At 36.0% G+C, this 14,657-nt stretch overlaps 1 long non-coding RNA gene across 1 annotated transcript in view; it reads right to left on the bottom strand.

Annotated features, from left to right (window-relative positions):
* Positions 1 to 269: 269 nt before the first annotated feature.
* Positions 270 to 14,657, bottom strand: part of LOC132013478 (uncharacterized) — an 84,721-nt gene continuing 70,333 nt past the window's right edge. The window contains exon 6 of the long non-coding RNA XR_009403015.1: positions 270 to 847. This is a non-coding gene — a long non-coding RNA (uncharacterized LOC132013478). The remainder of the gene's footprint in view (positions 848 to 14,657) is intronic.

The raw sequence follows: 14,657 nt of genomic DNA, 5'->3' as shown, positions 1-14,657 counted from the left end.
TTGCAGCCCTGCCTTGCTGCTCTCAACACCTCTCTAGTTCAATATCAACCACCGCTTACACTGTTAGCTTAAGTTGGCAGAGGAGGGCAGGAGAGAGAATGCCATATCTTGATGAGGATGTAAGATTAATTTCTTCTGTGGCTGACTCTCTTTACAGATAATTCTTCAATAAGGCTTCCAAAAAAAAACATCATTTGAATAAGCAAGTAGCCTTATAGGGGAAATATGAAGAAGAAATACACTCTTTTAATTCTGTGAAGTTTCTTTATTTAAAAACCTCAGTGTTCTATAATCAGATGTATGAAATCCTTATACATAACTAATAAAAGTAAAACATAATGTTCTTTTGGTAGTTGTCACTATTATAATGCAAATAAATGATCTGTGGTTGTAATTGAAATTTTATTCTTCCTGATTTGAAAATTTTCTTGTTGTGGAAAACTTGGACAGTTCATGAAAATAAAAGAAATTTGAATTACCTAAATTATTATTCTTTTTGTGTGTGTGTCATCCTCTTTCTTTTCTGTGTACATATATTTTTTACTTTATCTATCACCCTAAAGGTGACATTTCTATATTCTGTTTTCTACTCTTTGACATTGAATTGTCACTATTTTCATGTTTCATTAAGTATTCTTCTTAATCAGTGTCTAATTCTGGACCCTTTGCAGTCTTAGAAATTACTGAGTTCCGGGGTGCCTCGGTGGCTCAGTGGGTTAAAGCGTCTGTCTTCAGCTCAGGTCGTGATTTCAGGGTCCTGGGATTGAGCCCAGCATCAGGTTCTCTGCTCAGCAGGGAGCCTACTTCCGCCACTCTCTTTCTGCCAGCTTCTTTGCCTACTTGTGATCTGTCAAATAAATAAATAAAATCTTAAAAAAAAAAAAAAGAAATTACTGAGTTCCCCAAAGAGGTTTTGTTCAAGCTAGCTGTATCTACCGATATTAACAATATTATAAATTAAAATGGAGCAATTAAAAATATATTATTTACTTCATGCTAAAAAAAAATGAAGAAGTGTTATTTTAACACATTCCCAAATTTCCTTAATGTCTGATTTAATAGAAGACAGCTGGATTCTTATATCTTCTTCTGCAATCAAACCATTATATGTCATTTTGGTTGAAATACATGAAGAATTCCATCTTCAAACAGATATGAAGTTGGAAAAGGGAGGAGTATTTAAATAGCCTTTTCAGATAACTGTAGCTGTTCCTTGATGCTATACTACAACTAGATAACTAGACAAGTGGTAATTTTTTGAAGATTATTTACAATGTGATATCTGAAACCATATCAACGAGCTGTGTTTCTGTTTCACTAAAATCCATTGGTCCACCCTGCACTATTTTATTTTATTTTATTTTATTTTATTTTATTTTATTTATTTGAGAGAGAGACCACAAGTGGGGGGAAGGGCAGAGAGAGAAGGAGAAGCAGATTCCCTGATGAGCAGGGAGCCTGACATAGGGCTCAATCCCACAACCCTGGGATCATGGCCTGAACTGAAGGCAGATGCTTAACTGACTGAGCCACCCAAGCATCCCACCCTGCACTTTTTTTTAAAAAAAGATTTTATTTATGTATTTGACAAAGAGAGTGATCATAAGTAGGCAGACAGGCAGGCAAAGAGAGAGAGAGAGGCAGAAGCAGGCTCCTTGCTGAGCAGAGAGCCCAATGTGAGGCTCTATCCCAGGACCCTGAGATCATGACCTGAGCTGAAGGCAGACGCTTAACCCACTGAGCCACCCAGGCGCCCCTCAAGTTTTACTTTAAAGCTTAAATTTTATCACTGGCAACATTTCTTTCAGTGACTGGCTCACTTGTTTTATTTAAAACTAAATATAGCTCAGCATAATCTCCTCCAGTCCAATAACAATGAATCTTGGAACATTGCATCAAAAACTAATGATGTATTTTAGGTGACTAACATAACACAATAAAAATTTAAAAATTTAAAAATTAATAAATATAAAAATAAAAATAAACATCAGCCAAAACTCAGTCTGAATAACCATAGTCTGACAGTCGTTCTTTCAAGTACAAATGACATTTTAATGAAAAGGGAGGCTAGTTCGGCTTACAACACCCACGTCACAAGTGCTTTTCCTCCAGACAAACTTCATACTTTGGTATCAGCAGAAGTGCTTGATCTGTGTGCCCCATTTTGTCTCACAGGATATTAAAAACACATATACTCAGTGTTGAGGTTTAATAAAAGTAATCATTCTTACTGATTTTTCAGGAACTTTCCTTTTTTTTTAAAGGTTTATGTATTTATTTGAGAGAGAGAAGATATAAGCAGGGGGAACAGCAGAGGGAGAGGTAGAAGAAGGCTCCCAGCTGAGCAGAGAGCCCAACGTGGGACTCAATCCCAGAACCCTGGAATCATGACCTGAGCCAGAGGCAGACACTTGATCAGCTGAGCCACCCAGATGCACTGGAAGCACATTCTTGATTAAAAGAGGCCTTTTTTGTGGTTGTTCCTGTGAGTGCATGGCATTGAAGAATACAGTGACTCTGGTACAGTTAGAAGCCATGGTCTTGTTTCATGCTAAGACATGAGCAGTTTTTACATACCATTGATTTTGCACCATCAGTGCAAACATCAGCCTTGTGAAAAAGGCAAATAATGTCTTACTATAGTGAAAATGGCTTTGAACTCATGGATTTCCTAATGTATCTTTATATGGGCTACAGGATAATCATAAAGAAGAAAATAAATAGTAGTATCCTTTGGTTAATGAAAAGGGAGCCATTACTTTTTACTTCTGTATTGTCTGAATTAAAATAAAAAAATCATGTATGACTTTTGTAGTTAATAATATATAAAAATTAATGGGCCTAGGAGTGTCTCCATTAGATCCTCCACTGATCCTCAACATAATATTAGCAAACTGAATTCACCAATACATCAGAAAGATCATATACCATGATCAAGTGGAATTTATTCCAGGGATGCAAGGGTGATTCAACATTTGCAAATTAATGTGATCAACTACATTAACAAAACAAAGGATAAAAAGCATATAATCATCTCAATTGATGCAGAAAGAACATTTGACAAAATTCAACATTCATTTATGGTAACAAAATTTAAAAAATGAAAAATAAAATAAAATTTGATGGCACTTTTCACAGAAATAGAAAAAAACTCTTAAAATTTGTATGGAACCTCAAAAGACCCCAAACAGACAAAGTAATCTTAAGAATAAAGCCAGAGGTTATCACACTTTCTGATTTGAAACTTTATTACAAAGTTATAGTAACAAAAATAGTATGGTATTGGCATAAACACAGACACACAGATCAACCGAACAGAAGAGAGCCCAGAAATATATCCACACACTTATGGTCAATTAATTTATAATAAAGGAGGCAAGAATATACAACGGGGAAAGGACTGTCTCTTCAATAAAAGGTGTTGGGAAAACTGGACAGCTATATGTAAAAGAATGAAACTAGACCACTATCTAAAACCATATCTAAAAATTATCTCAAAGTGGATTAAAGACATGGATGTGAGACCCGAAACCACAAAACTGCTAGAAAAACACATAGGCAGTAAACTCCTTGACATTGGTCTTGGTGATGATTTTTTAAGACTTGGTACCAAAAGAGAGGGCAAAAAAAAGCAAAAATAAACAGATGGGACTATATCAAACTAAAAGCTTCTTTGCAACAAAGGGAACCACGAACAAAACGAAAGGACTACCAACTGAATGGGAGAAAATATTTGCAAATTATATATTTGATAAGCAATTAATATCCAAAACGTATAAAGAACTCATATGACTCAACAGCAAGAAAATAAATGATTTCATTAAAAAATGGACAGAGAATCCGAACAGAAGTTTTTCCAAAGAAGATGTACACATGGCCAAGAAGTACATGAAAAAGTGTTCAACTTCTTTTTAATTATCAGGGAACTGTAAATCTAAACCACAAGATATTATCCCCCCCTGCTAGAAGGGCTATTATCAAGAAATTGTAACAAGAGTTGGTAAGGAAATACACTTTTGGCAGGAATGTAAATTTGTGCAGCCACTATGGAAAACAGTATGGATACTCTTCAAGAAATTAAAAATAGAACAATCATATGATCCAGCAATACCCTAAGCATATGAAGAAATATTCTTCAAATCCCCATCCCATCTGTCCTATAGAACCCCTCAGAACACTAAGTTTGAAGTTAAGGTGATAGCTTCAGATTTCTCATAAGTTTCATTTTGGTGAAGAACTAGGTGGGAAGTAGTCATAGCAAGTTTGAAAGAAAAAGGTCTTCATCATCTGTCCCACCAGTAGTCAACGGTGTGTTTGCCCAGCAGTGACTCTCAAGCTATTAGCAGGAAGCTCTAAGAGACACATCTGAGCAATGGTTGTTTCTAGAAAGTTGCACACCTGTTTAAGCCTAAAATAGGTGGAGGGTGGAATGGAAATAAAACAAGATGGTAGGGACCCAGTAGGATTAAGGACTAAATTTGAAAGCTGGCAACGACTTAATGGCTTAAGGAATTAATTACATTTAAATGATCCAAGCCAGGGGTGGCTCAGTCGGTTAAGCATCTGCCTTTGGCTCAGGTCATGATCCTGAGGACCTGGGATCAGACGCTGTGTCAACATCCCTACTTGGTGGGGAGCCTGTTTCTCTCCCTCTTCCACTCCCCCTGCTTGTTCTCCCTCTCTCTCTTTCTGTCAAATAAAGAAAATCTTGTTTGTTTGTTTGTTAAGATTTTATTTATTTGACAGACAGAGATCACAAGTAGACAGAGAGGCAGGCAGAGAGAGAGGGGGAAGCAGGCTCCACACCGAGCAGAGAGCCTGATGTGAGGCTCCATCCCAGGACCCTGAGATCATCACCTGAGCCGAAGGCAGAGGCTTAATCCACTGAGCCACCCAGGTGCCCCAAGTAAAGAAAATCTTAAAAAACAAAACAAAACAAAAAAAAAAAAAACTAAGCAGGCAAGTTCCCAGAATCCAGCTCTCAAGAAGTTTAAGGTCAGGAATAATTCCTTCTGCCCCACAATGTTTAAATCTTTTTATTCACTACATTAAATACCTCTTGAGTTATTATTGTGAGCCACAAATGATGTATATTACTTATGTTTTCTTTCTCCCTATTAGACTGTAGACTTTTGGAGGACAGGACATATATTATATTTATCTTTTTAATCTTCTCCATACCTAGCACAGTGCTTTGCACACAGTTAGTACTCAAAAAAAAAAAAAAATCTGTGGAGTGAATGATTGAATGAATGAATGAATGAATGAACTCAGGTCTGATCCTAATGCAGGCATCTTTTTTATTTCCTTATGAGTGAAAATAGTTTCAGACTCCAAATCAGAGGAAAATGAGAGGCCTACAGGTGTTTCATGTTTACAGTTGGAATGAGGCCAGGAGGCTGGGATTACAGAGAGATTCTTGCACTAGGGAGTGTTAATGTGATATGTATTTAGCACATGGATTCTAAATATTTCACAGCTGAGAATAAAGTAGGATTGCTTGGATTAAAGCAGTGAAGGAGACATTACTATAAAGAAAGACAAAGTAAGTGTTTGAGACTGAACCTCATCTTAATTAAAATAAGGACTACAATAAAATTTTCTGTGTAGAAGGCATTCTAAAAAATCTGCTTTATGTGGTAACACACATGTTTAGATGATAAACCGTCTTATTTCTACTTTCACTTCCATTTACCCCTCGAGGTGCAGCTCAGCTCTCATCTCCTTCTTCCTCTAGGAAATACCCTTTGATCATCTTTCTGACTTGCATTGGAAGCTTGTACTGGATTAAACAGTGTCCCCTCAAAAATTCATGCCCACCTGGAATCTGTGAAAGGGACCTTATTTGAAAATAAGCTCTTTCAGACATAATCAAATTAAGATGAGATCATACTGAATGAGGGTGGGCTTTGAACCCAATAAGACTGGTATCATTATAAGGAGAAGGGAATTTGACCCAGACACCGAGGAGAAGGCCATGTGAGAAAGGGCCAGAGACTGCAGCAACTCATCTATAAGACACTGGGTGACAAGTATTAGCAGGAGCTAGCAGAAGCTGGAAGAATCAAGGAAGGATTCTATCTGAGAGACTTCAAAGGGAATATGGCCCTGCCAATACCTTGATTTTAGACTTCTAGTCTCCAAAACTGTGAGGGAATAAATTTCTGTTTTTTAAGCCACTCAGTTTATGGTAATTTGCTAGGAGACTAATAAAGAACCCTCTTCCTTTTATATTCACCTACATACAAGGCCACCACACTGTTTTGGATATTTCTTTTTGTGTATATGTCTCCTCTTCAAGGTTATGATTTCTTGAACATAGAGCATAAATTACTCATTTCTGTGTCCTTAGCACTCACATAATACCTGGAAAAATAAATGTTATTAAAGTGAACTAATTGGAATATGATTGGTAATTTTAAATGTCCATCAAAATTATAATTTCTGGAGTGCCTGGGTGGCTCATTCATTAAGCGTCTGCCTTCGGTTCAAGTCATGATCCCAGAGTTCTGGGATCAAGCCCTAGATAGGGCTCCCTGCTCAGTGGGAAGCCTGCTTCTCCCTCTCCAACTCCCCCCTGCTTCTGTTCCCTCTCTCACTGCATCTCTCTCTGTCAAAAAAATAAATAAAATCTTTAAAAAATTCTAATTGATGTCTTGATGTCTGCCAAGGTTAAAAACTTCTACTAGCCCAAGTTAAAGCCATCCCCACTCCTTAGAAAGGCCCCACCTTACTCTATAATTTATTCCAGAATGAGAAGTAGGAGAAAAGTAACAAAATACAAAAAGGTGGGGCACCTGAGTGGCTCAGTGGTTACGTGTCTACCTTCCTCTCTGGTCATGATCCCAGGGTCCTGGGATCCAGTCCTGCATCGGGCCCCCTGTTTGTCCCTCTCTCGCTGTGTCGATCTCTGTTAAATAAATAAATAAAATCTTTAAAAAAAGATATAAAAAGGCAAATTTATTATCACTTAATAAAAGTCTTTAGTGATCTAAAATCTTTCAATCTACATAGATTTTGAAAGGGGCAAACATTAGAAAGGGAATTCTCCATGGTGGACATGCCAAAAACGATTGGCCCAAGCCATAGAGTATTAACAAACAAATACAAAACATATAAGGTTTACCAGTCGCCAGACAGCAAAAATGGGAGAGATTAAGAAGTTCATTTAAGTACATACTAAAACATAAATCTCCTAATTTTGACAGAAATATCAAAATATCTTTTGCAGAAATACTTCTAACATCTCAGAATTTCTCTGAAACTTGACCTAGAGATATTTACTTGCTGATTAGTTGAAGTAAGAGCCAGAAAAGAATTTAACTATCCATATGAAACCTACAAGGAAAACCAATTCTGTGAAGACAGTGTCACATTCCTTGTTCAAAACAAAGAAATAATAATTAAGAATATCATTCTGTACCAAAGCCTTGGCAGGAGCATCTAATTGATAAGATGAAGGCCACATACCATGTTCTTCCTGACAGAAGGAAGAGACAAGGAATATCTAACTTCAGCTATTGTGGTAGTATGTGAAGACCTGTCACTACATATCTACCCCAAATAAGAAGGCTTTTAAGTGCTGGAGAACTTTCTGTGTTTTGTAAAAAATCTTTTTTTTTTTTAAAGATTTTATTTATTTATTTGACAGAAATCACAAGTAGGCAGAGAGAGAGGAGGAAGTAGGCTCCCTGCTGAGGAGAGCGCCTGATGCGGGACTCAATTTCAGGACACTGGGATCATGACCTGGGCTGAAGGCAAAGGCTTTAACCCACAGAGCCACCCAGGTTCCCTAGCCAAAAATCTTTTAAGGCACAAAAAGTTTTACTCCTTGATCACATAATGGGTATTCTTGTCCTTTGGGAAATGTTTTTTTCAAGCAGTAATTTTTGGTACCCAAGTTCCTTCCTTCTTGTCTCTGCCATTTTCAGTATTGATTCATTTCAGTATATGATTTCCAAGGGTCTTGCACTTATTTGCACTTAATATGGCCAAAGAGGAAAGAAAGAGCATAGAGAACTACTCATCAGAAGCTCTCAGGGGAAGAAGACCAGACGCTCCCCATAACTTCTCCATACATTCCATTGGCTCAGGACACAGGCTTAGGGCCATGTCTAATAGCAAAAGGGCCTTGAAAACCATGTGTGAGCTCAGTAAGAAAAGAATCTGGTTTGGTGAATAACCAACAGTCCATGTCTTACCACTGATAATTATCTTCCACTACAATATTTCAAAAAAGTTTAGGTCTTAAATCAAAAGAAGCAAAATATAATGATGAAGTATCACAAGAAAAAGTTAGACTAAAAATTGAAAGATTTATTGAAAAAACATAAACTCTGACAAAAACAAGGTATATAGATCTTTAGAATCCATCAGTCAAACATCTGGATTAAGGTTTTGTCACTTTTTTTTCTAGATGTTTTATTAAAAAGCTTGTGATTGGGGGGGGGGGACCTGTTTGGCTCAGTTGCAAGAGCATATGACTCTTGATCTTGGGGCTGTGAGTTTGAGCCCCACATTGGGTACAGTGATTACTTAAACAAACTTAGAAAAAAAAAAAGAAAGAAAAAAGAAGGGGTGCCTGGGTGGCTCAGTTGGTTAAGCATCTGCCTTCAGTTCAGGTCATGATCCCAGGGTCCTGAGATTGAGCCCTGAGTCAGGCTCCCTGCTCACTAGGGGTGTCCGCTTCCCCCTCTCCCTCTGCTTGCTGCTCTGCCTTACCTGTGCACTCTCTCTGTCAATCTGTCAAATAAATAGATAAAAAAATCTTTTAAAAAAAAGCTTGTGATTAATATTTTAGTCACTGACTAATCAATATATTTCTTAGATTCCATTATTGTGTGTGTGTGTGTGTGTGTGTGTGTGTGTGTGTGTGTGTGTATTCCTTATCCTCTCCAATCAAAGTTTAGAATTTTGGGAATCATGTCACAAGATGGGGACATATTTTGTTCTTGACTTCATTCCCCCTCACAAGCAGAACTAATAACTCTTTAAGAACAAAACAGCACTGAGAGAACCCTAGAACATGGGGGTAAGGCTGAAGCACCTCCCTGTACCACAGAGACCAAGACACACTGCATTAAAAGGGTAAGAGAAGTAACTACATATTGACCAAACTGCCTGTCCCCTAGACCAGTGCAGCACCACATGGAGAGGTCTTCCCTGAGCCTTCAGGGAAGGCTTCAGTTAATCCAGTGGGAAAAGAGAACCCAGGGGGAACAATCAGCCACCTCTAGCATTATGGATGGCTTTGCAGGAGCTCTTTCTCTGATCTCACACTACAGGAACTGCAGGGGAATTTGCGGGGCTCAACCACTGGAAATCTAACTCTGACAGAGAGAGAGAAGGGTCTTTTAACAACCAGCACATAGATCTTGGCAGGCAGAGTTCATACCTGCAGTGCCCAAGTAGTAATCCCAACCAGTAGTTTTGCTCATCTGCAGAACCAACTGTGTCATGGGCACACTCGACCAGGAAACTTGGTTCCTTATCTAAATAAGAATGTGGATCTCAGTCAGGTTTACTAGCTAGGACTGAGTACTATACTCAGTAATAGGTGGGACTATGAATTAACTTCCTTTCCCTGGCAGAGCAGCAGAACAGTACCCAGGAGCTATACAGCTCAATATTTGGGGGCCTAAATCAGGCCACAGTGTGCATTGAGTTTCCTGGTCAGGTGAGGCCACCAGTTTTGCTCTGCAGATGGGGGACATCATTGGCTGTGCTTTCTGTTTAAGTGTCACTGTATGTAGGGGTGTTGAATGGGTTACGCAGCTTCCATATGCTTGGGTTACATTTCCTGGTAGAACAGGCTGAAGTATGTATTCAGCATAAAAACAAACAAATAGAAATCCTAGAGTAACTAATCCTAGAGTAACCTGGAGGATAAGACACTGGAATTACCTATAAGAGGAAAAGCTAAATAAAAATTTTTAAAAGAGTTAAGCAACCTCTGAGAATTACAGGACACAAAGAAAAACAATATTTGCATTATGGCACTTCCTGAAGGAGAAGAGTAAAAGAAAGGGACAGAAAGTAGGAATATAACAATGCTAATTAAAATCATAAAAGTATAAAAAGGTACCATAAATCTCACCAGTAATGGTAAACATATAGCCATAGTTATATTCTGCAATATGGTAATAGTGGTATGTATCATTTACAATAATAGTTTAAAAGTTTTAAAAAATAATAATAAATAACCATAATTACCATAATCTGTTATTATTTTCATATGATAAAAAACATAAATTGTATCAGTGATAACCTAAAATGTGAGGGAGTAGGGAAATAAAAGCATAAAGTTTATAAGTTCTATTGAAGTTAAATTGGGATCAATTTAAAATAGTGTTGTAAGTTTAAGATATTAAATCTCATGATAACTACGATGGAAAATCCTATAGTAATTATGCAAAAGAGCACAATATAGAAGTCAAAGGATACTGATACCAAGAAACATCAAAACAAAACAAAACAAAAAGACAGCTGGATAAGAAAAAAAGAACAATGGTTCTACAAAGCAACCAGAAAACTGTAAGCAAAATGGTAAACAGTAAGTCCTTATCTATGAGTAATTACTTTAAATGTAAATGGATTAAATTATCCAATTAAAAGACATAGAGAGTGGATGAATGGATTAAAAACAACAACAACAAGAAGAAAATAAGATCCAAAAATATGCTGCATACAAGTGATGCACTTTCACTTTAAAGATACATATAGACTGAGAATGAAGGGATGAAAAAAAATATTTCAAGCAAATGGTAACAGTAACAACAACAACAGCAAAATCTGGAGCTATTATATGTATAGCAGACAAAATAGACTTTAAACCTAAGTAATAACAAGAGACAAACAAATTCATTATATATTAATAAGGGGTTCAATACATCAAGAAGGTATAATAATTATAACTATATATGCACCCAACATTGGAGCACCTAAATATATAAAGCAAAAACTGAGCTTAAAGGAGAAATAACAGTAATATGATAATAGTTAATATCCTACTCTCAACAATAGATAAATCATTCAGGCAGAGAATCAATAAGGAAACAGTGAATTTAAACAATGCTATAGACCAAATAAACCTAAAAGACATATCCAGAACATTCTATCCAAAACAGCATAGTACACATTCCTCTTAACACACATAGAACATTCTGTAGGATAGATCATATGGTAGACCATAAAACAAGTCTTAGCAAATTCAAGATTGAAATTATACCAAGTATTTTCTCTGACCACAATGACATGAAACTAGAAATCACTAATAAAAGGAAAACTGGAAAATCTATAAACACATGGAAATTAAACAACATTCTCTTAATCAACCAATAGATCAACCAATTTCTTCAAAGTAATTAAAGGGTAAATAAAAAGTTTCTTAAGACAAATTAAAATGGACATACCAGAACATATAAGATGCAGCAAAAGCAATTCCAAGTGGGAAATTCATAGTAATAAAATACGTATATTAAGGAGCATGAAAGATTCCAAATAAATGATCTAACTCTATGTCTTATGAAACTAGAAAAAGAACAAACTGAGCTGAAAGTTAGCAGAAGAAAGGAAATAATAAAGTTTAGAGAGGAAAAAAGTGAAACAGAAAAATAATAAAAAAGATTAACCAAATTAAGAGTTGGTTCCTTGAAAAAATAAACAAAATTGACAAGACCTTAGTTACACTAACCAAGGAGAAAGGACAAAAGACCCAAACAACAAAATTGTAAGTGAAAAGGAGATATTACAACTGATACTACAGAAATTCAAAGGATCATAATAGGCTTTTATGAACAACTATAAGCCAAAAAACTGAATAACCTAGAAGAAATGTAAAAATTCTTAGAAACATGCAATTTGCCAAGACTGAATCAGGAAGAAATCAAAAATCTGAATAGACCAATTACTAGTAAGGAGATTGAATCAGTAATCAAAATGTTCCCATCAAAGAAAAGCCCAGACAGATGGCTTCAGTGGTAAAATTTACCAAACATTTAAAGAATTAACACCAATCCTCCTCAAACTCGTCCAAAAATCAAAGAAGGGGGTACACTCCCAAAGTCAGCATTATCCTGATACAAAAACCAGAAAAGAACACTACTAGAAAGAAAACTACAGGCCAATATTTCTGATAAATATAAAAAGATTAAAAAATTCTCTAAAAAATACTAGCAAATTGAATTCAGCAGCATATTAAAAGGATCATATACTGTAATCAAGTGGGATTTACCCCTGGGACACAAAACACAGAAAACGCATTTGACAAAATTCCAGCCCACAGCTAACATCAGACTCAATGGTGAAAGGTTGAAAGCTTTTCCTCTAAGGTCAGGAACAAGAAAAGAGTGCCCACTCTTGCCATTGATATTCAACATAGTATTAAAAGTCCTAGCCAGGCTTATCAAGCAAGAAAAGGAAATAAAAGTGTCAGCACTGGAAAAGAAAATGTAAAACTGTCTCTATTTGCAGATGACATAATTTTATATATAGAAAATCCTGAAGATTCAACCAAAAAACTGTTAGATCTATACAATAAATTCAATAAAATGGCAAGATATGAAATTAACATACAAAAACCAGTAACATTTCCATACACTAACAATTGATTATCCAAAAAAGAAATAAAGACATTGTCCCCATTTATAATTGTATGAAAAACAATAAAATATTTAGGAATAAATTTAATTAAGAAAGTCAAAGAGTTGTACTCTGAAAACTATAAGACATTGATGAAAGAAATCAAAGAAGATACAAAATAATGGAAATGCATCCCATGTTCATAGATTGGAAGAATTAATACTGTTAAAATGCCAATACTACTAAAAGTCACCCAGAGATTCAACTGAATCCCTATTAAGATTCTAATGACATTTTTTACAGAAATAGAAAAAAACCTTCTAAAATTTATTTGGAACCACCAAAAAACTCTGAAGAACCAAGGAAATCCTGAGAAAGAACACATGAGGGGCATCACACTTCCTGGTTTCAAGCTACCCTATAAAGCTATAGTCATTGAAACAGTATGGCACTGGCATAAAAGCAGACAAATAGATCAATGGAGCAGATGGAACAGAATTGAGAGCTCCAAAATAAACTCAATCATATATGGTCAACCAATATTTGACAAGGGAGTCAAGAATACTCAATGGTCTCTATAATAAATGGTGCTGGGCTAACTAGATATTCACATGTAGAACAATAAAACTGGATCCATACCTTACACCACTAATAAAATATTAACTCAAAGTGGATTATAGACTTAATTGTTAGATGCGAAGCCATAAAGTTTCTACAAGAAAACATAAGGATGTAGCTCCTTGACATAGATGATGGTAATGATCTTTTGGATATGAGACCTACAGCACAAGCACCAAAGCCAAATCCAAGTAGGACTATATCAAACTAAAAAGCTCTGCACAGCAAAAGAAATCATCAAGAAAGTAAAAATACAACCTATGGAATAGAAAAAATATCTGCAAACATCTGATAAAAGGTTAATACCCAAAATATGTAAAGAGCCTATATGATAGCAAAAAAAAAAAAAAAAAAATCCCCAAATAACCCAGTGAAAAAATAGGCAAAGGACCTGAAAACACATTTCTCCAAGAATATATATGGAAAACCAACAGGTACATGAAAAGATGTTCAATATCACTTGTTCAATATCACTAGGGCAATGCACATTAAAACCACAATGAGATATCACCTCAGACCTGTTAGAATGGCCATAATGAAAAAGACAAGAGAGAACAAACCCTGGTGAGGATGTTGAGAAAAGGGAACCCGGTGCACTGTTGGTGGGATTGTAGACTGGCGCAGCCACCATGGAAAACAGTATGGAGCACTCTCAAAAACTTAAAAATGGAAATACCATATGATCTAGTAGTTTCACTTCTGGGAATGCATCCAAAGAAAATGAAATCACTAACTCAAAAGTACATCTGCACCCCCATGTATGTATGTATGTTTTATATGTATATATGTGGGTGTGCATACACACACACACATACACACACACTATGACATACTATTCAGCCATTAAAAAAAAAAAAAGGAAATCCTACCATTTGCAACAACATGGATGGACATTGAGGGCATTATGCTCAGTGAAATAGTCATATAGAAAGAAACAGATACCGTATGATCTCACTTATATGGAATCTAAGAAAGAAAAAAATGAAAAGAACAAAAACGACAAACTCACAGGAAAAGAGGTCAGATTTGTGGTTACCAGAGGTGGGAGGTGTGGGGAAGGGGAACTGGAGAAAGGCGGTCAAAAGGGACAAACTTCCAGCCGTAAAACAGATGACGACTAAGGATGCGACGTATAACATGATGACTAGAGCTAACACTGCTGATGATACATAGTTGAGAATCGTTAAACGAATAAATCCTATGAGTTCTTATCACAAGGAGAAAATTTTTCTCTTTTCTTTTTATTATGTTTATGTAAAAGATGGATCTGCTGTAGTAATGACAGTATATATAAATCAAACCATCATGTTGAGTGCCTTACACTTCTACAGTGACGTATGTCCATTACTTCTCAAAAAAAAAAAAAAAACTAGGGGAAAAGGTTTAGAATTTAAAGTAATGTCAATGTAACACATGACAGATTTTAATGTGGGATTTGGTTATTCACTTCTGAGTCCTTA

This window comes from Mustela nigripes, chromosome 1 (assembly GCF_022355385.1).
Source record: "Mustela nigripes isolate SB6536 chromosome 1, MUSNIG.SB6536, whole genome shotgun sequence".
Lineage (NCBI taxonomy): Eukaryota > Metazoa > Chordata > Mammalia > Carnivora > Mustelidae > Mustela > Mustela nigripes.
Note: the sequence above shows the minus strand (reverse complement) of the source record. Positions and strands in the feature narration are given on the sequence as shown.